Source organism: Vulpes lagopus, chromosome 12 (assembly GCF_018345385.1).
Source record: "Vulpes lagopus strain Blue_001 chromosome 12, ASM1834538v1, whole genome shotgun sequence".
NCBI classification, from domain to species: domain Eukaryota; kingdom Metazoa; phylum Chordata; class Mammalia; order Carnivora; family Canidae; genus Vulpes; species Vulpes lagopus.
In genome coordinates this window covers 44,225,967-44,245,094 of record NC_054835.1, presented here as the reverse complement: position 1 = coordinate 44,245,094, position 19,128 = coordinate 44,225,967, and the positions used below count along the sequence as shown (strand labels likewise).

General features: G+C 40.2%; 1 protein-coding gene across 4 annotated transcripts in view; it reads left to right on the top strand.

Annotated features, from left to right (window-relative positions):
* KANSL1 (KAT8 regulatory NSL complex subunit 1) overlaps positions 1-19,128 on the top strand; it is a 183,404-nt gene that overhangs the window by 21,588 nt on the left and 142,688 nt on the right. For 2 of the 4 annotated variants that reach the window (XM_041724684.1, XM_041724681.1), the window contains exon 1: positions 8,110-8,248. The exons of 1 other annotated variant lie outside the window; for it this stretch is intronic. The gene's annotated coding sequence lies outside the window, so the exon portion shown is untranslated. Of the gene's footprint in view, positions 1-8,109; positions 8,249-8,318; positions 8,656-19,128 lie in introns of those variants that run through there. One more of the 4 variants, XM_041724683.1, reaches the window with a different exon arrangement.

Sequence of the window (19,128 nt, the reverse complement as noted above, 5' to 3'; positions counted from 1 at the left end):
GAATTGACACTCCAGCAAGGTGTCTGTCCTGATTATTCATTGGCTTCAGTGACTCCCTAGATCATAGATCTGTGCTCCAGAGTATACATGAAAACCCAGTTCAAGAATCCAGGAATTAGTGGATTAAAAAGGAATGTTCCTCTCTGAGAATGATGTGTTTCTCCACAGGAGGGAACGAGTGTGCTGTCTCAAAAATCCCTAGGTTTGCTCTCCTATCAGAGTGAGATTTTGGAAGTTGCATCTTAACTTTGGACTCAGCAACTGACATTTTTTTTAAAGTGATATTTCCCTTGTGCACCTGTTGCCTCCTATTCTCTTTGAACATTTTTTTTTTTAACCTTACTCTCTTCATCAGGCACTCTAAAAGTTGGCTGCTCATGGCTGCCCTGAAGAAGGTCTTCTGCATGTTTGCCTTTATGTTTCATTTGGAAGAGAAGCCAGGCAGATTCTTGGCAAATTTTGGGCAAATTCTGACATTCAAGTTTATTATCTGAAACTGTGTTTAGGTCCTAGACAGATTGCTTCTTTTGACATTGCCTCATCTGCAAAATCTGTATATGGGAGTACTCCTATTGATGTTTGGTCAATTAACTTTTTTGGTTAATTCTAATAAATCAAAAATATTTATTTATTTATTTATTTATTTATTTATTTATTTATTTATTTATTTTAAAGATTTTATTTATTTATTCATGAGAGACACAGAGAGAGAGAAAGGCATGGATACCTTTCCTCTACATGGATAGAGGGAGAAGCAGGCTCCATGCAGGGAGCCCAATGTGGGACTCGATCGCAGGACCCCAGGATCACACCCTGAGCCAAAGGCAGACGCTTAACCACTGAGGCACCCAGGCATCCCTAAATTGAAAATATTTAAATGTTCTGTACTAAAATTTAAAGAAATAGAATTTTTTTTTTAAAGATTTTATTTATTTATTCATGAGAGACACAGAGAGAGAGGCAGAGACACAGGCAGAGGGAGAAGCAGGGTCCATGCAGGGAGCCCGATGTGGGACTCAATCCCGCGCCTCCAGGATCAGGCCCTGGGCTGAAGGCAGGCACTAAACCGCTGAGCCACCTGGGCTGCCCTAAAGCAATAGAATTAATTAAAATCCACTTCAATAATCAGTGTAGGGACACCTGGGTGGCTCAATGGTTGGGCATCTGCCTTTGGCTCATGGTGTGATCCTGGAGTCCTAGGATCAAGTCCCACATCGGGCTCCCTGCATGGAGCCTGCTTCTTCTTCCCCTTTGTGTCTCTGCCTCTCTCTGTGTGTCTCTCATGAATAAATAAATAAAATCTTAGAAAGAAAGAAAAAAAGAAAGAAAGAAAGAAAGAAAGAAAGAAAGAAAGAAAGAAAGAAAGAAAGAAAGAAAAAAAGAAAGAAAAGAAAGAAAAAGAAAGAACAGTTACTGATTCATCTCTTCATGGAAGCCATAAGACATTTGGGCCCTACCTCTGTGTTGCACCCTGAAGGGACGAAGCACTTGCCTGCTTAAAACTGTCTTGCAGACATGGCAAGCGTGTATCTCTCATGAATAAATAAGTAAAATCTTAAAAAAAAATCAGTGTAATTTTTTTTAACAACTTGAGAAGTTTTATTTAAAATATTTATATTAAGTCCCCATTAAACTGCATGCATTAGAAGTCAGTGCTTGCTTGTATTGCTACTTTGAAATCTGAGACCACAGAGGAGAAAACCATCAATCTTGGGTGTTACATCCTTTTTTTTTCTTTTAATATAGCTGATGGCCTGAAAGAATCTGACTTGTTTCTTTAAGCGGTAGAGCGGTAAAATTCAGTTGAATTTTAGTGCCATCTTCTGAATTATCCCAAAATAAAGTACTTCTTGGTTTAGGAGTGCTTTCAGAGTTAACCTGTAACTTTAGTTACTGTTCTTACTAACACAGTTAAATCATGAGGCTGCCTAAGATTAGTCTCTCTTAAAGAGTAACTGGATCACTTCTGTGGTGAAATGGTAGGTTGGTATCTTTGTAAATTTGGAAGTCTATCTCTAGTATGAAGAAAAAAATTATCTTGTTTTTAGATGGGATAAAAACTGAGGAATGCCCTGCATTCTTATAATTGCCACTTACAAAAGTTTTTTACATGCCTTAAGTTATTTAATCTTACTGAAAGTTTGCTACTGGACTGAATGCATAAGAATATATATTTGGAATCAATTGAGACCTCCATTTAATGAAAAAAAATACTGATTTCTGAGCCTTTACAGTCATTGTAATCACTGAGGATTTTCTTTTACCTAACATTTGGCTAAATCTTGATACCTGTGGAATTGTGAAATAAGTAGTATTGTTTGGGTTTGGTTTAATACCTTATATCATTGTAATTCTTATTCATGTACCATGTTTCTGTTGAGAAGATGTTAACTCTGGAAGGCAGGTGCTGCAAGAGAAAGAATTGGAGACTGACCTCTGATCTCAGCGTGTCCTGCTATAGGCCTTACAGCAGAATCTTAACTGTTCTCTCTTGGCCTCACCTCATTTTTGCACTAGTAAAATCTGGAGTTTTAACTAGGTGATCTTCCATATTCCTTCTACATCCAAAATTCTGATTTAAATTTCTTACCTTTGGCTCAGTCCATTCTGGCTTTCTGCTTAATATTTAGCTGGTTAAATATAAACATGAGAACATGCACCAATTTCAATTTTAAAGATATTTCTTTCATGATATAATTTTAATGTTGCCTCAAATAGATTGATGCATTCATTTCTGTGATATCTGGAACAAGGTCTTGAGCTTATTAGGTACCCACTAAATTTTTGTTGAATAAATGCATTTTACCTTTTTATGTGGCTTTGGACTTAAGAACGTAAATAATCTTTTTCAGAATTAGAATACATTTTTTTGGGAGCTCAAAGTATTTTTATGGGTAGTGTTATGTTATCTGAGTTTATGAATAAAAACATTGTTTGCTGGAGTGTGTAGATAGGGATTTGAAGTTTGAATTAGGGAAGAGGTGCTGACCTTATATCATATTTTAACCTTCTCAGTTATTGAACTTTGGAAAATAGCTTTTAAAAATATATATATTTTTAAAGATTTTATTTGTTTATTCATGAGAGACACAGAGAGAGGCAGAGACATAGGCAGAGGGAGAAGTAGGCTCCTTGTGGGGAGCCTGATGTGGGACTCAATCCCTGGACCCCAGGATCACGACCTGACACAACCACTGAGCCACCTAGGCATCCCATTTTAAAAAAGATTTTATTTATTCATTAGAGACACAGAGAGAAGAGCAGAGACATAGGCAGAGGGAGAGGCAGGCTCCCTGCAAGAAGCCGAATATGGGACTCGATCCCATGACCCTAGGATAACAACCTGAGCCAAAGGCAGATACTTAACCACTGAGCTATGTGCCCCTGGAAAATAGCTTTAAGAGTTAAATTTATGAGGTAGACACTATTATCTCCTTTTTACAAAGCAGAAACTGGGGCTTATAGGGTCAGTACTTTGCCCATAGTAACACAGCTGATATGTCAGGGAGGCAGATAAAATCTAGGGCTACCCCTGGATCCTATACTCTTTGTTATTACCACACTATACTTTTTATTTATTCAGCAAATTCTTACAAAGCGCCTCCTTTTGCAAGGCTATGGACTAGGGCCCCGGAATGTAATGATGAAATGATAAATAACAGAAACTGGGTCCCTATTCATTTGAAACTAAATGGTTTAGGACTTATCTCCTGAGTTTTATGTATATAATAAATATACAATATATAGAGATTTATTTATTAATTTTAGAGAGCAAGAGTGTGCACATGAGTGAGAGGGGCCAAAGGAGGGACTCTCAAGCAGACTCTGCTGAACCCAAGGCGGGGCTTGATTCCATGACCTCGAGATTATGATCTGAGCTGTAACCAAGAGTCAGATGCTTAACCAACTGCACCACCCAGGCACTCTCAATTTAATATATATATACATATGTGTGTGTGTATATATATATATATATATATTTTTTTTTTTTAAGTTCAAAACAAAACAATCCCTTGTATTTTGAGATTAATTTGGACATACGGGTACTAAGTTTGTGATAGAAAGTTCTGCTTAGGAATACCTGGCTTGTTAGGAGATAATGGTGGGGAAGTTATTAGAGTGCCTTGTTTATTGTACAGGTGAGAGTTATAAATCTGAACCATAGTTCCTGCCTTTTAGGGCTTTCAGGCCAACTTCAGAGGAGACTGATCTATGAAAACAATCTCAAAGAAACTATAGAAAGCATTTAATCAAGATTAGGATAATATAGTGCCAGTTATTTACATTATTGCTAAGTATGGTGGATATGATAATGGTGTCTGGTAGAACATATCTTGAAGGAAAAATAAGTGGCAGTATATTGGGGGAAAGGAAGGAAAGAGGAATGATTGTAGGAGGGATGGTCATCCTTTTCTGTGCAGAAAGAACATATAAAGACATGAATAGATCAATGTTGTGTATAGAAGGGAATGACTTTTCTGAAGAGTAAAGGTTTTATATAATATGATAATATGAATAATCAAAGTAATATAGATATTCTAAAATATGAGAAATTAGACTTTTTTTTGACTTTAGGTATAGAAAAGCTAAATTCAAATTGGCTGAAACAATAAGGAAACTTTTTTTGTTACATTGTTGTCATGAAGCTGGAAGTCCAAAAGTCTTGCAGATGTCAGATTATTTGATATAAAGCTTTGTGCTGTCCCCAGGGACAAAAGTTCTTGCCAGCTCACCATTCTGCCCCTTTTGTCGATGTTGGTGGCATCTTTAGGCTTGCTATAAGGGAATGTAGCAGTATGAGGTGTCATATTTAGCATTGTCTGAAGAAGAGGAAACTGTTCTTCCTCATTTCATCTTTAGGAATGAAGAAGCTTTTCTCACAGTTCTCTCTTACAGGCCTTCCAGGGGGCTTCCACTTATGTCTCTTTGGCCAGGATTGGGTTTCATGCCCATTTCCAACCAGTCATTTGCAGAGAGGATGGGTTAAATGAATCCATTAGGATAAAATGGATATTTAAGAGTACCACAATGACTACTCCAAGAGTGATTTGAACAGTAAGGTATGTGTGAGTGACTGAGCGTGTATGTGTGTGTATGTTTAATCAGCCTTGATGTCCACTGTGTTTCTAGGGTTAAATTTTAAGAAAATATATTTACTTTCCTAAGATTTTTGCATCTGTAGTGGATCACCTTTGAATGTCCTTATTTGTAAAAATTGATGTCTCAGCAAAAAGACATCTGGTTTGAGATAAGAATGTAAAACATGTTGGCTGATTTAAATGCCATAAACAATGTGAACTCCCAACTTTTGGGTTAAGCAATGAGAGAATTGGGAAAGTTGCAATTTATTTTTCCCCAAAATGCATGTTTTTTTTTTCTTCAAAATGCATGTTTTAAATGAACATTTCCACTATCTCCTAATTACTGAAAAAATGTATTTTATAAAAATCTCAAGTTATTTGGGGGCCTAATTAAATCTGGCAGTTGCGTTTTAAGAGTTGATAGGCTACTTACTAATCAGTAGTAAGATTAATTATTTTGTGGATGAGTATCTTTGAACATAATATTTGTAAGTATACGCTGCAAGGGGCTTTTGCCTTTTTTGGTGTTTTTCATTCTGCTCATTTAGATTTCAGACTCCTTAGATTAGGGCTCTAGTTCGCCATCTATTGGTCTGTGTTTAACACCCTTCTGCTATATTTTGTGGAATTACTATTTATGTGGAGATAACGTGTATACGTTTTTTAATCAACTGAGTTTTCTTTCCCAGGATTATAAAGAGCAAGACTAGTATCTCTTTTGGATGTGTATACAAATATGTACACATATATTAGTTTATTCTTTGTGTAATTTGTGACTTCATGATTAGCTGCTTGCTTTTGATATTTGAGAACCGAGACAATGATTGATAGTGTGACTCTAAGTACAAAAGGAAATTCATGGAAATATAAGTGTAGATGCTATAGGAGCTGGTGAGTTATTGTAACTTTGTGGGAGGACTAAAAGTGTGAGGGTGTTTTTTTGACTAGCGGAGTGACGTATACCACCGGATATTGGTTCTGGTAAGCCACAAAACAGTACTGAGCATTTCTCATCTTCCGTTTTTGCAGTAGAGCATGCCCTTTCTACCTTGCTGAATTTGATGATTTAATTGTTGGAGTCATTTTTTTCTTTATTTAAACTAAATTCTGATGAATCCCAGAGTCTCTTCTTAAAATCTCAAAGCACTAATCTTTTGGCAACTTTTTCTTTGGTTTTTTTTTTTTAATTTTTTTTTTTAATTTTTATTTATTTATGATAGTCACAGAGAGATAGAGAGAGAGGCAGAGACACAGGCAGAGGGAGAAGCAGGCTCCACGCACCGGGAGCCCGACGTGGGACTCGATCCCGGGTCTCCAGGATCGCGCCCTGGGCCAAAGGCAGGCGCCAAACCGCTGCGCCACCCAGGGATCCCTTTTTCTTTGGTTTTAAAGGATGGTGGAATTGTATTTGTGTGACGCGTTGCATTATATTGCTTTTTTTGATCTAGAAAAGGTTTCATTATTCTAAGGCCTTATTTTGAGAGAGGAATAAAATACTTTGTCGACAAACTGGCCATGAAAAATTAGGTAAAATGCCACCACTTTAAACAAACTCGGGTTGGAAAGTGGGAAGTTTGCTTTTTGTTGTGAGATTTGGGTTTCTCTGTGGAGTTCTTTGTTAAACTTTTAGCATAGCAGTGAACTTCCTTTTGGTGGCGACAGGAAGCATAAATACTCATTGTGTAATGACATTTGCCTGCTTTGGCGGATCTGCCAAGCCATGACACCCAAAACAAGACGCGTGCTTCTTAAGGAAAACTACAGTTCCCAGCGGGCCCGGCGCGGGTGGGCCATCACTTCCCCTCTCGCTCCCGTCTGTCCCTTCCCGGGCTGGCCGGGCGCGGGCCCAGGCCTGCGCTTGCGCAATGACGACGTGCGCCTTTTTTTTTTTTTTTTCCACCCTGGCGGCTGCGGAGCGCTGCGCCGGGGCTAGTGCCCAGGCGTGCTGCAGTGTACGGAGGCAGTCGGCTAGGACAAAGGGCGGCAGAAAGCGCTTCACTGGTCAGGGAGCTTCCTGCCCGATTCAGCGCGCACTTAGCCCTGGGATAGTGTGGCACCGGCGGCATTAGCCTGTTTACTACACAGTGCAAACAGTTCCTCGCTCACGTCCTCTTGCTCCGCCGCGCCTGCCCGCCTTGCCCCCTCATAGCCGGCGCGCGGCCCCGCCAGCCCCAGCGCGGAGGGAATGTGACGGCGTCAGTGCCTCAGGTTAGCCTCACCTCGGCCGGAGCGAGGGCCTGTTCCCGCCTGCTCCCGCCTGCCGCAGTGCCGCGTGCAGTCGCCGCACGTCTGGGAGCCGCTGGGTCCCGGCGCCGCGGCCTCCGCAGATGGAGGTGCAGAAACAGCGGCCGCGGCGAGGAGCCATGACTGAGGCGGCGGCGGCGGCGGCGGCGGCCGCGCCTCCTGGCGGCCCGCGGGGGCGGCGCGGCGGGCGCCCCCTGGCGGCGCGCCGGGGCGGAGCGGCCCTTCGCCGCCGCAGCCGCAGCCGGCGGAGGCGCTGCTGTCCCTCCTCCCCGTGTCCCCGGCGCTCGCCCGCTCGCTCGCTCGCTCCATTCTCCCTCCGCTTCAGATTAAAGGGGGGGAGGGAAAAGGAGCTCGGCCGCCATTTTCCCAGTGCCGCCGCCACCGCCGCCACCGCTCGCCGAGCCGGCGGGAGAACCGAGCACCGTAGCGAAGCCGACTCGTCTCGCCGCGGCGGCGCGGGGGGCGGCCGGAGCGCGCTCCCCGGCCGGGAAGAGGCGTGCGGGGGTGGCGGCCGGGGTGCGGGCTCGGGCTGCAGACGGCGGCGCTTGTTTGTGCGGGGCGGGGGGGCGGCTTCACCCTCTGCCCCCGCCCGCCGGCTCCCCCGGCCGGGCTGCGGTCCCCGGCCGTGCCCAGGCCCCGCCGGAGCCGAGGAAGGCCGGAGAAGGGGCCCGAAAGAGAAGAAAAAGCGGCCGCTCCCCGCCGCCGCCGCCTTCCCCTCCCCCTCCGCCTCGTCCCCCCCCGCCCGGAAAGTCAGGGCGGCTCCGGGCGCCGGGGGGGAGGAGAGCGGCGGGCCCGGGCCAGAGCCGCCGCCGCGCGCCCCCGCCTGCCGCCGCCGGCCCTCGGCGCCCAGGCCGGGGGCTGTTTGCAAACTGCGCCCATTTTGTGGGGCTGAATCCGCCCGGGCAACGCTCCTCCATCACGTGGTAGGTGCTGCTGCTGCTGCTCCTCTCCTCCTCCTCCTCCCGCTGCCCTTTCTCCTTCTCCTCGCTCTCCCTGTGGCTCCCATTTCTCTCTCTCTTTGTTAGTTGTAACTAGAAAGGCAGGGCAGGGCAGGAAAAATCCCCGGAACTTTAAATGGCCTCTCCGGGCTTCCCCGCTGCGGGTCCGGGGCTGGGAGTCGCCCCAAGGGCGGGGGTGTGCGGGGGCCCTTCCCCACCAGCTGCCGCCTCGTTCGCCAGCTTTTCCTTTGGCGTTCTATTTAAAAATGCGGCCTTAAGAACACGATTTATTCCCGTAAAAAAAACCCCAAACAAACTCTGGCTCTCGCCTTGAACTTCTCTTGACTGCAGAAGGCCTTTCTCTGCTCGAAACACATCTTGCGCGTTTCACGGTGTGTATCACAACTCTGATTGTTAAGTCAGATGGTTATTTGTTTCATGTATTTATTATTTTTGTTGCCTGTATATTGAGGTCACTTACATTTTCAGATCTAGTCTCCCTCAGGCGGACGTGTTTGTTTGTTTTTTAAAAAAACTGAAGAGGAAGAGGCATTTATTTGCTTTTAAGTGAGTTTGGGGGGCCTGTTTTCCGGCTGTCTTTTGATTCTTCAGCAAATAGTTCGATTGTTTTCCATACGATAAACAACGTTACCCTCCTGTTTTACTCAAAAATCCTTTTGTTTTCCATTGTCGGGATCCCAGTGTGGTTTTTTTTGGAGAAACACGTTACTTAACTATTGCTTATTGATTGCCTTAGGGGGAGAAGGGGTGACATGATGGCGCCACTTTAAATTGCTCTTTCCTCCTCTGCTTTTTCCTCTTTATTTTGGAGGCCACTGGAGCACTTTTCGTTATTTGTTAATAAAACTGTATTTGAGAGTGTTAACAATACAACTGGTAGGGCTAGAGTTTGGTACTTGAAGGGCCGGGAGACCCAGATCCCGAGGTGCCCAAAGTTCCGAGAAACCTCCCTAGTCCTCCTGCCTCGCCTCCCTCCCCTCCATTCACAATCCTGGTGTTGCCATCTCCTTTGTCACGTGGCTAGCAATCATTGTGTTTTTTTTGTTTGTTTTGGGGTGTGTGTTTATATTTTTAAATTGTAGCCCAGAAGAACCTACCCCTTCTCCATTGGGGAGATAAAACACTTCAGTTGTTTTACTTTGAGAGAAGAATATTTATAATAAATGATAAAATTACATAATCTTTGCCTTGCATAATCAGTATATAGTTATAGATTGTTACTGAACTTTGTCTCTAAAGCACTTTCGAGTATGGAAAGTAGTAGGTTGGAATATGTTTTGCGTTTCTTAGAATAGTCTGTAGTTTTGATTTTTCCCAGCTCCTTGGGTCTTTTAAGTACCACTGTTTACAAAGGCTTAAGTGGGTGTGTTTTCCCCTCCCCCCTTTTATACGCTATACTTGGTTCCTTTTCTAATAAAAACTGCCCTAACCAATTTAGAAATTTTCAGTTGTCTGCAGGCATTGTCAGTTAAAACTATTTTTCTTTTCTCCTAACAGCAGGGAATACTTTCGAGTAATTGTTTTCCACCTAGAGGTATTTCATTGTTTCTGTTGCATTTTTGATCCAGAGAATTTTTGCTTTTAGTCCTTAAGGTTTAGAAGAATGTTGTTTCATTATGTTTCTTCATATCAATTTTTCTAATAATTGGACAAATTCCTATGTTATAAAAGTATCAAGTACATTTTTCTCTTGTTTTATTATAGATTACTGGCCACTTACCCAATTTAAAAAAGTCTGCTGTGAGTTAGTAAACATATTAGAAAAGTAAAAATGAAATGTAATTGATTCTTAAGTTTGCATTGATTCATTTCCTCTTATGTATATTTTTAATGGTTTGGGCCATTTTCTTTGCTCACAGTTACATCATGTCATGTGATATGTACGGTGTGATGTGTAGTTCTAAAAATAAGGCAAGGTAAAAATGCTCATCCCTTGGGAATTTAAAAAATGTGTTATATGTGGGGTAACTGTCCTCAGTCATGGAATTTTGATTTCGATTTCCGCTATGTTTATCCAACAAACTATGCAATTTCTTTGGCCTTTTCCATATTTGATGTATTACTAATCTCATGATTTGAGGTGGTTAACTTTTTATTTCTCAAGTATGTACTACTTCCAGGGAAACGTTAGATGTGACAAAGATTCTTAATATCTGTATTGTAGTGAATGAAGGTGGTTTCTGATGACTGCTACATTTAAGTAAATATAAAATAACCATTTTGACTTGTGGCTGTAGACAATTAAGAAAGTGATCAATTAATTACAGTTTTGAGGTAAGGCAGGGTTTTTGGTCCCTTGACTTACATGAATCTGTTGAATGAAGTATTTAGAAGTGCCCCTGCATCTTTCCTGAAAGTTTTATCCAGAGCATTAGTATTTGACTTCTGTGCTTTACCAAAGTGAGATGTTAAATTTTTGCCTGATTTTCTTTATTCCTGCCTACACATGTTATTTCTGTGGTTAAACCTGCAGAACATTCTTTGATTGTTAGACTTATTATTATCCCGCTGAGGAAAATTCTGGAAGCTGGAAAATGAGTAAGCCTAGTTCGCTTTTGAGCTTTTATCAAGGTGAGAAGAAAGGAAAATACCCTCATTTTTATCTTCTTCAAACACTGCCAATACTCTTCCTTTCTTTAGTAATGATACACTGTAACCAGTGTCTCTGTCTTATTGGGTTGACCACAGATTTTAATTGTATTTTAAGGTGAATAACAAGTTTTAGATTTGTTCTGTTTGACATAACCTGAGTTATGTAATCTGTAAACATAGGGCCATTATAGGTGGTGATGCCGGTTTGAGGAGGTATTTTAGCATTGAGTGGTATAAAGCTTAGTTGTCTTGCTTGGAAAAACAATTTTAAAATGTAAAAAACATGCTAGTCCATATTGGATCTTCTAAACAGTTATTGAAAAGCCTTTGTTTAAAGAGTACTGCTTATTCCTCTTATATTTATTTAGTCAGCTTCCTTGGGCTGGGGGTGGGGGGTGGTAGGGGTTATTTTTTCTTCTTGGTGAGGCCATTAAAATAAAGAAACTAAGTGACTTCCTTCCTGAAGAGAGAGAGCGAGATTGATTTAGATTGATTTTTAAAAATTGATTCCCAAACCCCCCCCCCCCCCCAATCTGTCCCGAGTTTGGAAAGGAGGGAATGATGCATACATATTAAGTATGTGGTCTTTGGTGGATTGCCCCAGAACAAATCTCATCATTGAGTGGTTTATTTAGAGTTTTCAAGTACCTCTTACCACCCTCTTTCTCTATTTTAAATAAGTTTCTGCCTTGATTGGTTAGACTGTTCTATGTCTCAGGAAGCATATTTTAGTTTTGTGCCCTTTTACTTGATCACTTTATGAAGTAGTACAGTGCAGGTGTCTCAAATAAAATGGCCCGAACACCTGGCCTGCCTACTGTGTCAGTGCAAAGAGTACTTGGACCATGTCCTTTCCCTAAAATAGGGCTTTAAATACTTTCTGGAAATCTAAATTCAGACTAGTTTTTGAGTCTTCATGATGCATTCTGAAAATGTATGTTTGAATTATAGTTTCTATCCTAATAAATGCTTATTAGCCTCTGGGCATACTAAAAGTTGTACAAAAATACTCCTCCGAGTGCAATAATTCATAACTCAAAATAAGACTTTTTCATCAGTACTTCCTAGTCCCTTGAATGTGAGATCAAAACTCAGTGAACCACAATAATGGTTAGAAAAGACAGTATGAATTAGAGAAGACAAATATCCCACTGTAACGGAGGTCACCAACTCAGTTTTGAAGGCTACAAGAAGGGGTAGAAGGTAAGTGGTATTCTTAGGTGTTACTTGTAGATTGTGGGTCATAGGAAAAAGACGTTATGTGTAGAAGAGTCATTCATTGTTAGTCCAGTTATCATTTGTTCCTCCGTTACGCCATATGCTTGTCTTTTACAACGTAGGGTAAAATTTATAGAAGAAAATAAGCCAATTGTTGTGATTTTTCCAAAAAGAACTGAAATAAGTGCTTTTCATGTGTTAACCTTCATCATCATGTCTTTGATAGAATGAAGGCGAAGCTAAAAATGCAGAGTTTGAGGAAACCAACGTCAGTCTAGAGAGCAAAACTCATGTGCATGAATGTAAAACAAGCTTGGGTAGTCTGAAAGAAACTTAAAGATCGTCTATGAAGATTTAAAATTTTTATGCCAAGAGGCCTTTCAACATGGAAACGTTTAAATTCTTGTTATTTTGGTGGGTAGCAGTGTCCGACAAATAGCAGCTGTTTAATAAATGTTACCTTCTGCAAGCCTTGCTTTTCCAAGATTTTAAGCTAGTTCCATAAGATTTTAACATTTGAATGCCTGACCCTACTAGAGAGTTGTTTAGCTGAGAATTACTTAGCTATACATTTTATTGTTGTTGATTGCAAACTTGCTCTTTTTTTCTCCAGTTGTAATTTTTTTAGAATTACGTTTATCCCCTTCCCCCCCCCCCCCCAAGCTTTTGAGTGTCAGGAAATGTAAGGTGGAGGTAAATTCAGTGCAGTTTTATCTAAATGTTATCAAAAACTCTGGTTCTTGTTACTTGAACAGGAATCCCAAATGAGACCTCATTCTGAATTTTAAGTACAGCATATCCTGCTCTTGTTTGGAAAATGTTGCTTGAGTGGTGTCAAACTTAATAGAGTCCCTCACCTTTTAATTTCTATTTTAAAAGGGAGCAGCTTAAGGTTAAATTCAATTGGAGGGCAAGTGTTGAATAAAAGAGATGAATAACAATTTTGTTGTTAGGATATTAAACCAAAAATTGGTAAAAACTGATAACCTAAGCTTTCTCTTGCTACTTGCTATTTGGCCTTTGTGACTGCTTATTAGCACCTCCATCAGAGTGTGAGAAGGGATAAAGGTGAAAGCTAATTAGTTTAGTTTCTGATGTTTGCTAGTAGAGAGGGTTTGTAGAAATACTAGTTAAGTTGAACTGTCAGGGAAGTTTCATTAAACTGTCCATATATTACCATGGAGAACTGAGGATGTTTGAAGACCTCAACCATATATCAGAAAAATTGGACTGCTGTTTTTTTGCAGTTACTGATTTACTGCTTACCTCTTAGTTTTCCCTTTGGCCTCCCAAGGGAATGAAAAAAAGGATGTTAGTATTTATTAACTTTCAACATTTTCTTGGCACTGGAAAAGTTAATTTTTTTTTATCATTAATTCAAAACTCTTAAGAGATAAAGGTAGGTTTCAATGAGATCCTTAGAATTTGATCAAGAACCACTCCCTCCCCAAATCATCTATTTGCTTTTGAATTGCTTGAACCCTTCAAGCAGTGTCTGTTTTTCGGATTGGTCAGAAACATTTGTATTATAGAGTTTGTTAGAAAGAAATGAGATATAAAAAAAAAAAAGAAAGAAAGAAATGAGATAAAACTACGTTTTTCTTTCTTTTGTGAGCTAGATTGGTAGGAAATTCGACTTCAAACGGTAGGGTAGAATAGGATAAATGCCGATAAATATTTTGATACATAGTCACCTTTTGAAACAATTTTCTGTTTATATGTTTTTAAATACAAATGGAATTAAACTTGTCATGTGGCTTTTTTTTCATGTAGCTATATCTTAGATATGTTTCAAATTAACATGCAGTTCTCTTTAAAAAGCTGGTAGTATTCTAGTGTGTCTTTAAGTTTAGGGTTTTTTTTTTCTCTTATTACAATTCTTCAGTAAAAGAATTTTGCATATTTCTTTATCTATGAGAGTATTTCTGTTGGATAGGTTCCTAGAAATGCAGTTACTAGGTAAATGGCTTAATTCCTGGGTAATTGCATTAAAAATTTTTATAGATACTGATTTCAAAAGACTTCTGTAACCAAATTTAATAGTTTAAAAAGTACATTTAAAAAGTTTACCTACCAGTCTGAGTGCAAGTGCTTGGATTGTAAAATAACTGGAACTTGAGGTAGATGAAGTCTGTCCTGGATTCAGTTGATGCCTGCTTCTCCTTAGCTTGTTACCACTTTATGATCAGACATCCCCACTAACTTCATAAATCTCCATTTGATGCATTCAACATATAATGCTCAGATTACCTAACGTGTATTGGTCTTCTTTCTGCCAGGCATGGTGCTACATGTAGTGGATAGAGATTAAACGAGCCATAACCCTCCCTCTACCCCGTCTGTCTGCCTGTCTTTCTTTCTTCCTTCCTTTCCTTTCTTTCCTTCCTTTTCCTTTTCCTTTTCCTTTTCCTTTTCCTTTTCCTTTTCCTTTTCCTTTTCCTTTCCTTTCCTTTCCTTTTCTTTTCTTTTCTTTTCTTTTCTTTTCTTTTCTTTTCTTTCTTTTCTCTTCTCTTCTCTTCTCTTCTTTTCTTTCTTTCTTTCTTTCTTTCTTTCTTTCTTTTTTCTTTTTTTTTTTTTAAGAAGTATATAATCTAGGGAAAGAGGGGACAGACAAGACTGGGAATTTTATATTACATTATGAGTTGTTGCCCAGGGTGTCATGGAGGTGCATATAAGACGCTAGAGAGGGAGGGACCCTTAACCAGCCTAAAATGAGCAGAGAATACTTGAAAGAGCATGTGATCTTGGAGCTGAACCTGGAAAAGAAAGAGGAGTGTGAGCAAAGGTGCAAGGGCATGGAAGGTGCCTGAAACTATAAATAAGATTCAGGTGGCTGGAGTAGGGACAGATTGGAGATGAGGCTGAGTGTAAAAAGGGGCCAGGTATATGCTCGTGGGGAATTTGTATTCATCCTTACCCTGGAGTCACTGAAGGATTTTTAAGAGCAGCACAGTATGGTTACTTTTATATTCTCTTTCTCCTTCCTTTCTAATAATCATTTTGGTAGTGGATGCTAGATTGGAAGGCTTGCTGAGACAGGAAGAAAGAACAGTTGGGAGATTATTACTGCTTGAATTACTGTAGGACATAATGAGGCTCTGAACTAAGGGAGTGGCATTAAAGATGGAATGGATTTGCCTATCATTCTACGTATTGTCCCCTCCCTATTCAGTCTTCAAAATTCAGTCAGAATGTCCTCTCTTCCTGGAAGCCTTTCCTTCCTTGACCCCTTCAGGCAAACTGGAGTGTTTTATCGTCTGGGCTTACCTTTACATCTACTTTCTATCCTTTTATCTTTAGCATTAATGAAATTGCTCCTATAATCTTTTTATTATGTGTATTTGGCATTAGTATATGTTTAAATGAGATATCTGTGATAGATGGTGAATCAGTAGTTGGGATTAGTATTCACTCACTTGGGGAATGTTGAATGGTAGCAGTAGGTAGGTTTTAGATTTGGTATTGGGGTCAGGGAATGGGTTTGGATATGGAATGCTTGAAGTAGCTCTATGAGTTATGTTGGACCTTACTTATTTAGGTTTTAACTTAGGTAGTGCTGCCTATGGGAAGCCTTTTATGAGCCTATTGACTCTGCTTGTGTGAAGGCCCCTTAATGTGGCTCCCTGGGATTCCTTGGTCACAACAGAGTGTCTGTCTTGGGTGGTCCTTGTCATCCTTATAGTCACTTAGTGACAATGATTTGAATATTGTAGGCATTTTCATAAAATGTTTATTGGAGCTTTCAGTTAGTATTCCCTCCCTGACTTTAAAGACTAAAATTCAAAGTCTGGTGTCTAGCAATTAAGGCCCTCCCCGTTTAAACCTATCCTTCCAATTATTTATGATAGTAGTTAAAAGCATGGTCTTTAGAACTAGAGATTTGTTTGCTCTTGGGCACATTCCTTGACTTTTGAGCATCAGGGTCCCTCATCTATAAAGTGAGAATAAGAGTATTTGCTTTATAATGTTGTGAGGATTAAATGAGAGCATATGTATAAAACAGTACAATGATCTAGTAAAAGGTCAGTTAATGTTAGTAAACAGCAGTTATAATAATAACCTATTCTCCAGTCAAAGCTATGTTTCTCTTAGTAATTATAAACCATATTCAGTTATAAGAAGCCCTGTTGGCTTGGGAACATGTCAGGGACTAAGGTGGTGTGCAGTCCACATAAGTTCATTTTATAATACAAATTTTGCCTCCTATTCTCTATTGTATTCCGTAACAAAACATTTGTTTCCACCTAAAAGAAATACTTTACAGTGTGTCCTGTTATGTAGCTTTTAATACTTAATCAGAGATCACTACATAGCTGCATTCTTTCTCTCTTCCACTTGAGAAGCTGTACATGTACCACTTGGTTCATCCAAGGTGTTTTGTAGATCATCTCAAATCCTTTCCCATTATTTCGAGTGTGTTAATTTCTTGGTAACTGTCTTCAGCTTTCTCTGCGTAGCAAAATGTTATAGTTGTCTCTTGACTACTCTAGCCCAGTCAGTAAGTGGCCACAGTGCTTACTGTGTTCTAAGCTTTAGATAAAGTTAGTGACGAGCAGAAGGATGCTAAGGAACTTTGCCATCGTGAAAATAGAATTCATAAATTGACAATTGGGTAACATTCAGATAATCTGAATTGAATGATGGTGACTTTAAGCACATCGTACAGTTTAAGCAGGAAGAGAGTGATGTGAATCTAAACCCTTTGGAAAAGGTTTTGTGGAAATGCTATGTATTGAAATACTAAATTTTGGGCCTAAAGGTTAGAAGGGTCTTCCAGATAGAAGCAGCAGCCTAGGCAAAGATTATGGAGTTTGGAATAAGGGGGGGGGGGGGTAGTGCCAAGTCCCCTCCACCTGATCTACTTGCTGTGATACTGTGTTAAATTTCATCTTGGAGAATTTGGATTACAAAGGCAGGAGGAGCTATTCCAGAGTAGAGAAATGAGGTAATAAAAAGGTATGAACCAGATTGAAGGACCAAGGCTGTCATAACGTAGATGTGACTTAATGAGGCCCTGGCCTGGGTTTGGGTTGATCGTGTTAGGAATAGAGAGGATATACCAAACCCAAATAGCTTTATGAGAAATAAATGAAAGGATTTCATCAAGAAGAAGATTGAGTTATGAAGGAAAAGAGACTCTTCTGTCTTCAAGAGCTTTCACATTTTGTTTGTGTCATTGGCCCTTCTGCAGACTTTAGCCCTTTCCAGTTTCTGGGTTTAAGTTTGGAGGAAAGTCAGCAAGCTGATTCTGCTGTGATAGCCACCTTAGTTGTGCTCCTTATTGCACCCTGTCTGGATTATTGCAGCAGCTACATAAGTGCTCTTTGCCTTTTTGCTTTATTTTAATCCGTCCTGTTCACCTGATCTCTAGAGCACAGTTCTGATGTGTCACTCCTTATTTGAAAAACCTTTAATGACTTTCTGCTGCCTTTAAGTGTGAGTAAAGGCTGGCTATTCAAGGTTGTCCATTAATGATCTGGCTTCAAACTGCCTTTCCACTTTTTTCGGTACTATTTCCTCCATTAAAATATGCTTTATATTTCAAGCAAATTGATCATTTCTTTTAACCTCCAGGATGTCCTATGTTTTCCCACAGCCTTACCTTTTCCCAATGCCATTTCCTTTCACTAGAATGCCACATTACCATTCTCTTGACTTAGCCTTTTGCATGATGACATTTTAGCTAATGTTCTAGTTTCAGTTGAAATGTTGACAACCAGTGTTCCCTAGTCACCTTTTCTCCTCCTATTTCCTTTGTGCAGAGTGAGGAAGAGGCTAGTAGAAGCCACAGTATGGGCAAACTTTTCTTCCCCGTCTGATTTGTGCTTCTGTTTGCAGTGAAAAGTGTGGTTTTGTTGGCCAGCCAAATGGCCAAACCCCTCCCCTTGGGTCTTTGCAGCTTATCAACGTTTTTGCAAGGTGGATGCTGTCAGATTGTTCTTGTGTGCCTCGAGTCCTGCCTTGGGACTTTAAAGGAATAAAGCAAAAGTTTTCATTTGTAGGTGTGGAGTTAGTTCTGACTTGAAGTATCTGAAGCAGCTGGATAGATTTTGCTTTCTGGAAAGAATACATGTGTGTGGACAGTAGATTAAAAAAAAAAAGAAGAAGAATGCATCTATATGTATCAAGTTTGTCTCTAGGCAGTGGTTTTCTATTGGAACGTGTGATTTTGCCCCCTAGGGGACATCTGACATGTCTGGAGGCAATTTTGGTTGTCATAACTGGTATAAGGGCACCACTGGCATCTAGTGGGTGGAGCCAGGGATACTACTAAAAACCCTACAACACACGGAAGAGGCCCCTCCCCCCACCACAAAATTATTTGGCATAAGATGGTAATAGTGCTGGGATTGAGAAATTGCCCTAGGGGTATATTTTTGTTTCCCAAGTGCTATATTGCAGTTTAGACTAATAGAATCATAAGCATAGGAAGAGACCCTGAATGTCACATATTTCAACTTTATCCCAACTTGTATCCCTCAGAATAGTATTCTGCAAGATACTATTAGATCTAATTGGGGGGGGGGTATTTATTTGATTTGGTAAAGGCAAACATTTTGATTATTCAGTCTGATGAAGTGCATTGTGAATCTCTACCAGGACAGTTTTCCCCAAATGTGTTTGCCTGCTGAACCCATCTGACATCTTCCAGTCCCCAAAATGCTTTCTTGGAACTGGGAGGGAAACCACTAATACCTAGCTCAGTCTTTTATAGCCCCCCCCCTCTTTTTTGGGAGGGTATCTTCAAGTTTACTGCAGAATCTTAATGTCAGTGACAACAGATACATTAGCTCATCTGTATTTGTCAGATTGTGGTTTATTAGATGGGCTACAAATTGGGATATTTTAGATTTCTGTATTCTGAATGTACAGTACAACTTTATAGTCTATCTTTACTAGTAAATTGGAAGTTATAATCCCAGCCTGAAACCTACTGCCCAGGTTGTTATGAGGATTAATAAGTTAATTATAGCTTTTAATGCTTTGTATTCTTTGGAGAAAGGTTATTTATCATAAGCTGTTCTGTTTTTGTA